This window comes from Mus caroli, chromosome X (assembly GCF_900094665.2).
Source record: "Mus caroli chromosome X, CAROLI_EIJ_v1.1, whole genome shotgun sequence".
Taxonomy (NCBI): domain Eukaryota; kingdom Metazoa; phylum Chordata; class Mammalia; order Rodentia; family Muridae; genus Mus; species Mus caroli.
This window is the reverse complement of record NC_034589.1, coordinates 141,299,476-141,306,391: the sequence shown is the minus strand read 5'-3', so window position 1 is coordinate 141,306,391 and position 6,916 is coordinate 141,299,476. Positions and strand designations below refer to the sequence as shown.

The following is a 6,916-nucleotide window of genomic DNA, read 5'->3' as shown; positions in this document are numbered from 1 at the left end:
ATGGTCCCACCCACAAGGGGCCTTTCCCCCTTGATCACTAATTGAGAAAATGCCTTACAGTTGGATCTCATGGAGGCATTTCCTCAACTGAAGCTCCTTAATCTGTGATAACTCCAGCTGTGTCAAGTTGACACAAAAATAGCCAGTACAGTGAACAAGTGAGTTTTAATGGGGTTATTTACAGGAACAAGAAGGTCTCAAAGACAGCTGCATCACCAAAGCCCATCCCAACATGGGATATCAACTTATAACAACTTATAAAAGCTGGAGACCTGGAGCACACTATACAACTTACAGACAGCAAGTTGGAAAGTGTCATTTTCAGGTAGCTCAGTTATTAAGTCTTTTCCAGGCAGCTCAGTATGTCTGAGAGTCTTCTAGGCAGCTCAACTACTCTCTGCTTCTTCCAGTCTTGTCTGAGTCTTCTCAGCAGCCTTTACTGTTTTTATACTCTTGAAAAGAGCCCAGTGAATGTAGTCAGTTCCAGGGACTTCTTGAAGCTATTGAGTTTGTTTTTTTACCTCCTGTTTTAACAAGCTTCCCTATAGGATAGAGTCACTTCCTCTTAGAACATGCTATTGTTTCACCTACCTTTTTGTATTCTGCATCTTAAAGAGTTTCCCTCTAGTGGAATGTCCTTACCTAGTAAATTGCTACACAACACCTTCATCCCGAATTCTGGGATTATAAGAACATATCACCATGTCTGCATAGTTATGCTTTTAACATACACATTTGAGGGGAGGGAGAAACTTTCAGTGTTAATAGTACCATCACAATGAAAGGGACTTGATAAAACGAAGTTACTATATACAATGTGGTGCCTGCCTGGGATCCTGGGCCAGGAAAGGAACAATAAATAATATATAATAATTAGTAAAATATAAAATAATCTATAAAATATAATAATACAATTATTAATGCATTAATGTTGAGGTGATTCATTAGTACAATAGGTAGTGTATCAGTCTCAAAATGTACCGATATTGGTTGATTAGCTAGGGTAAATATATATCAGACTGTTTTCCATCAGTACAACAAAATGACTAACGTGGTCAACTTACAAAGGAAAAAGGTTGTTTTAGCTTATGGTTTCAGAGGTTTCCACCTAAGGTTGGTTACATTGCTTTTAGGCCTATAATGAAGCAGCACATCATGGAAGAAAGACGTGATGGGGGAAAATCCATTTAATTCATGGTAGCAGAGAAGCAGAGGGGGAGGAAGAGGGAACTGATGGACTACAGTCTCCTTCAAGTATATAATCCTAGTGACCTAGTTTCCTTTCTCTTGTCCCTATTACCTAAAGGTTCTTCCATTTCATAGTAGTGGCCCTCAAGGGACCAAGCCTTTAAAACACAGAACTATGAGAGATACTTAAGATTCAAATGATAGTATACGATATCATGCAAATCTGAAGCTTAATAATAGAGAACACTTGGTCTATTATATGGAAACTTGTTTCTTTTATTTAAGTTTCCTGTAATTTTTTTTCATTTGAAAATGAAATGTTTTTGTTAGGGATATACCCAGTTGATAGAATACTTGATCAACACTTTAACATGTACAAGCCTCTTAGGAGAGGAAGGCAAGGATGGGGGTGTCAGGGAGGTGACATCACTGTATATGAGGACATATAAAAAATATTATGTGGACATGAAAAACACTGGAAAGAGTGTGAGCTTTGCAATCAAAAATACAGGAGCAAATCTTCACTGTGTTTGTTTTGTATCAGGTCATCCAGATTTAGTAACCTCTTGTAAACCTTTCTCTTACATTTAAGCATTTAGTGGGATCCAAGTTAGTATACCACAGAGACACCCACACATCATTGTCCACTGAAGCACTGTTCACAATAGCCAAGTTATTAAGTTGGCCTGAGTATCCCATAAACAGAATAGTAAAGAAAAATGTAGGCTGGAGAGTATATATATTTTATTTGGTCACAAAGAAAAAAATGAAATGTCATTTGCAGGGAATTAGATGAAACTGGAGATCATCGTGTTTAGTACAATAAGCTAGATCAGGAAAAACTTTTTTTTTCTTTCTCATGTGGAAGCTAGATTAAATACATATACATGTATATGTATATGACATGAAAGTAGTAGAAAGGTTAGTATTTGTGAAGATTGTGGATAAGAAGGGGGCTAAGGAAGATAATATAAGATAATAATTATATATAATTATAATTATATATAATATATATGTGATATATTATATATAATTAATATTATATATAAGATAATAATGAGTAAACTGTGATTTAAATGTATGAAAATGTAGAAGTGAAACCCATAATGCTGTAAAAGTGAATATATACTAATAAAAACGTAAATGCTTAATGGATATAATGATAATAGATTAGCAGTGTGCTATATTGGAGGCTGCATAATAACATGTTACTTGGTAAAATGCGCAGGAAACTGAAATAATTACTGTGTATTGAGAAGAGCTTTATGGAAACAAGCTGGAAAGCAAAAGCCCTGTTGGCTAAGCCCAGGACTCAGATGTTGAGGGCTGTCTAGGTGGGAAGGAGCTATGAAGAAAATTTGTGAGGGGGCAATTTCTGTTTAGGACCATGCCAATGAGGTTGGGGGTTTGTGGTCAGAGTGGAGGTGGGGCACCGAGCCTTTAAATGCAAGTCATTGTGATGTGATGAATTGAGTGAATCGGGTCAGTCTGGTTGCTTTGTCTTCTTGCCCCAGTGCCCTTGCACACAGAAAAAGTTCTAAAACACTTTGTTTGTCAGTTGATGGATTACATTCCTAATGAGTGTGTAATCAGCGTAAGAATATCCATTGACATAAAATAGGCTATTGAGTATCTTCTTTAACTTCATTGTAGTTGTAGAGTTGGACTATGTATGCCTGTGATATAGCATTGCTGAGAGTTTTTAAGTAGAATTCATGAATGACATTCTTGCAGTGGGTTCTTCTGTATTTTCCACTTTCAGAAAATATAAAAAGAAAGGACACCCTTTCTCCATGCCTATTAGGGGTTTTAAAAGTAGAAGCCTCTTACAGCTTAATCATGGGAAGTGTTGGGAATATTCCCTGAGACCAGAAATACTGGGTTCTGGAGTTGACAGAACCTTCATAAACTTGTACATCATAAGACAGCAGGCTCTGATATTCCAGCTGTTGCCAGCATGCCTTCGTGACTCCACAATGCTGTAGGCAGCAGGATTCTGCGGTGGCAGAGGCGGGCTTTGGGTCCCTGAAGCACTTAGCTGCCTTTGCAGGCTGAATGAGCCACAGTCTACAGCAGCAATCAGGGATGCAGGTAAGAGACTCCAGTGCTCCTTCTCAGGGCATCTTATCCCCGAGGGGAACTGTTTTAAAAATCACTTGTGCTATTTGTGAGGAGGGTGTAGTTCCCAATGCCTCTTTTGTTCTACAGTCTTAAAGGGCAGGTTGTTTGTCAGCTCACAATGGCGTGGGTCTGATCTAGCAAGATCTGCAAACATTCTCATTGTTTATTGTTCTGTCTAAAGATGAAAAATCATGCAAATCAGGGTTCAGATTCTAGATGGAACACTCTGCAAGCATGCACACATGTGACAGGGGGCACATTTGTCCATGCTGCATGCATGTTTAAGGGCACAGGCAGTTTTTTCAGCCTGGGTTTTTTAAAGCTGGATAAAAGCACGTTGGAACTGAAAGCTGTCGTCCCTAACTGGTGGGACTGGTAGCCCTTGCTGTGTGGAAAAATAGCTCTGTGTGAGTTCTGCACATTGATTACCCAAGAACGCAGGCAGGAGGGATCTGTGAAGACTTGTCTGCGTTGCCGTTTCTTTTTCAGTAGCCATAAGATACAGGCATTCTCACTCCTGAGACACTGAGTGTGGACACTGAAAGAAAATGGTGAGTTAGCCACATCCAAACTGGGGGGTAGTGGGGTTGTAAAACCAGGTGTGCATGCTTGGTCATGCAAATGATCCATGTGTACATTCCCAGAGCTTGCTAACTGCAGTGAAAAAACTCTATAAGGAGAAAATGGAATCTCTGTGGCTTTTAATATTTTAGTTCTTATAGTTTATTGTTTTGATCATGATAATGTCTTTCTTTAAATGTGTTAGTGTACATGTGTTTACATTTTTCATTCTGCCTCTTTCATTGTGATTAAAAATGCAGGTTATTGTTTTGGGCCATGTTGCTAAATGATGAATTGCCTTTGCTGCAGGCAAGGAAGCTTTTTGCATGTGTAGAAGGAATGCCATTTTCACAGGGAAACTGCTGCATAGCTGTCTCTGTACACACATACATACACTATCTGAGTCTGTATTCACTGACTCATGGGAGTAGGTGTCATCTTGAATTGCACATTTAGGCATTGATTGTGCCAGTGCAGAGGCAAAAAAAAAAAAAAAAAAAAAAAGGAGGAGGAAAGGCAAATTAAGGAAAGGTTTTCCAGAATCCGGTAGCATTATAACTAAATAGCTTGCTGTCTACCAGCTACATTTTTTTTAAATGATTGGAAAATAATTTTCAAGCATAAAATACCGGAACAAATTTGAATGGTTGGCATATTTTCTGGTTGAAGTAGATATAAGTACTTTTGATGATTTTTGTCACAGAGTATTGCTTTTTGTGGTAGAAAAAGGGACTAGTCTATATATTTTATATATAGTAGGAAAATATTTTATGTGTAAATATATGTGCACATGCTCACACATATACATACCCACACGTACCTCTGTCTTAAGGAGAAAGTTTACAGGGGCATTCTTATTCATTAAAGCATACACAAAGATATTTTTTCCTACATTCTGGAAATAATCACAAGTGTGTGTCAACTAGATGGGTTACAGAAGGCTTCTGCTACCCAGCTGCAGTGACAAATGACTTAGTAAAAGCCTGTTAACTGCTGCATGCTTTGCACAGACTGGCCACTCCCCCAAAGTCTGACTTTGGATGCTGGAGGTTGGGGAAGGTAATAATTTATATGCCCTTTTAGAATGTATTTATATGGCTCTTACTACTTTAGATCTGTGTGTGTGTGTGTGTGTGTGTGTGAGAGAGAGAGGGGGGGGGAATGGAGGGAAGGAGGGAGGGAGGGAAGGACGGAAGGAAGATGTATCATGGGGGAAAAAATTGCATTTTATGTCTACCTTGAGCTATCCATCTTTCCCTTTCTTGGACATTAGAGGTTTTACCTGGCTTCTGCTAGAGCAAGTTAACAGTCAGATCACTGATAGAATTGTAGACATTTCTGGATGTCTGAAGAGATTCAGAATCTATTTAATTACTTAACTCTTTTTACCCCCACCCCTTTAAAATAAATGTTTAGATAGGGTGGGAAGATAGTTCAAATTAATATGAAAAATTAAAGAGAGAAAATTAAAATCATCCTTAATCTCCTCACCCAGTGATTCTACTGTAGAACATGAAAGTGTGTGTGCTTTGAAGTCTTGTTTTAGCACGAATATATATTTTACATACCCAGTCATTCTCCACATGGTATATGCAAACTGCCTTTAAAAATACAAAAAGATTTTATATGTATTATGCATGGTATTCTAAGATATGAAAAAATCTGTCTTACAGTATAGATATTTAAAGCTGATTCTGGCCATTCACAATTACAAATAATACTTTAGTAGGCATATTGTACTGAGAGAGTCATACCCTTCCATGTGGGTTGTCTTAAGGCATGATAGATACATATTTAGGAGATAACAAGTTGTGGATCTGTGAAGTGTATCCTTGCTATTTATGCCTCATTCACCAGCAGTCTAGAAAGTTCTGTTTTTCTCACAATTTTACCAATATTAAGCATTAATTTGGAATTCTGTGGTTTATTTTTTTCCAATTTTATTAGATTTTTTTTCATTTACATTTCAAATGTTATCCCGAAAGTCCCCCATACCCTCCCCCAACCCCACTCCCCTACCCACCTACTCCCATTTCTTGGCCCTGGTGTTGCCCTGTACCGGGGCATATAAAGTTAGCAAGACCAAGGGGCCTCTCTTCCCAATGATGGCCGACTAGGCCATTTTCTGCTACATATGCAGCTAGAGACACGAGCTCTGAGGGTACTGGTTAGTTAATATTGTTGTTCCACCTATAGGGTTGGAGACCCCTTTAGCTCCTTGGGTACTTTCTCTAGCTCCTCCATTGGGGGCCCTGTGTTCCATCCAATAGCTGACTGTGAGCATAGACTTCTGTGTTTGCCAGGCACCAGCATAGCCTCACAAAAGACAGCTATATCAGGGTCCTTTGAGCAAAATCTTGCTGGCATGTGCAATGGTGTCTGCGTTTGGAGCCTGATTATGGGATGGATCCCCAAGTGCAGCAGTCTTTAGATGGTCCATCCTTTTGTCTCAGCTCCAAACTTTGTCACTGTAACTCCTTCCATGGGTGTATTGTTCCCAAATATAAGAAAGGGCGAAGTGTCCACACTTTGGTCTTCATTCTTCTTGAGTTTCATGTGCTTTCCAAATTGTATCTTATGTATTCTAAGTTTCTGGGCTAATATCCACTTATCAGTGAGTACATATCATGTGAGTTCTTTTGTGATTGGGTTACTTCACTCAGGATGATACCCTCCAGATCCATTCATTTGCCTAGGAATTTCATAATTTCATTGTTTTTAATAGCTGGATAGTACTCCATTGTGTAAATGTACCACATTTTCTGTATCCATTCCTCTGTTGAGGGACATCTGGGTTCTTTCCAACTTCTGGCTTTTATAAATAAGGCTGCTATGAACATTGTAGAGCATGTGTTCTTATTACCAGTTGGAACATCTTCTGGGTATATGCCCAGAAGAGGTATTGCGGAATCCTCTGGTAGTCCAATTTTCTGAGGAACTGCCAGACTGCTTTCCAGAGTGGTTGTACAAGCTTGCAATCCCACCAACAATGGAAGAGTGTACCTCTTTCTCCACATCCTCACCAGCATCTTCTGTCACCTGGATT

General features: G+C 38.9%; 1 protein-coding gene across 9 annotated transcripts in view; it reads left to right on the top strand.

Moving 5' to 3' along the window:
* Positions 1-6,916, top strand: part of Shroom2 (shroom family member 2) — a 172,040-nt gene that overhangs the window by 133,248 nt on the left and 31,876 nt on the right. For 3 of the 9 annotated variants that reach the window (XM_029473117.1, XM_029473116.1, XM_021153610.2), the window contains exon 1: positions 2,628-3,279. The exons of 4 other annotated variants lie outside the window; for them this stretch is intronic. The gene's annotated coding sequence lies outside the window, so the exon portion shown is untranslated. Of the gene's footprint in view, positions 1-2,627; positions 3,280-3,347; positions 3,861-6,916 lie in introns of those variants that run through there. 2 more of the 9 variants (XM_029473114.1, XM_021153608.2) reach the window with 1 other exon arrangement.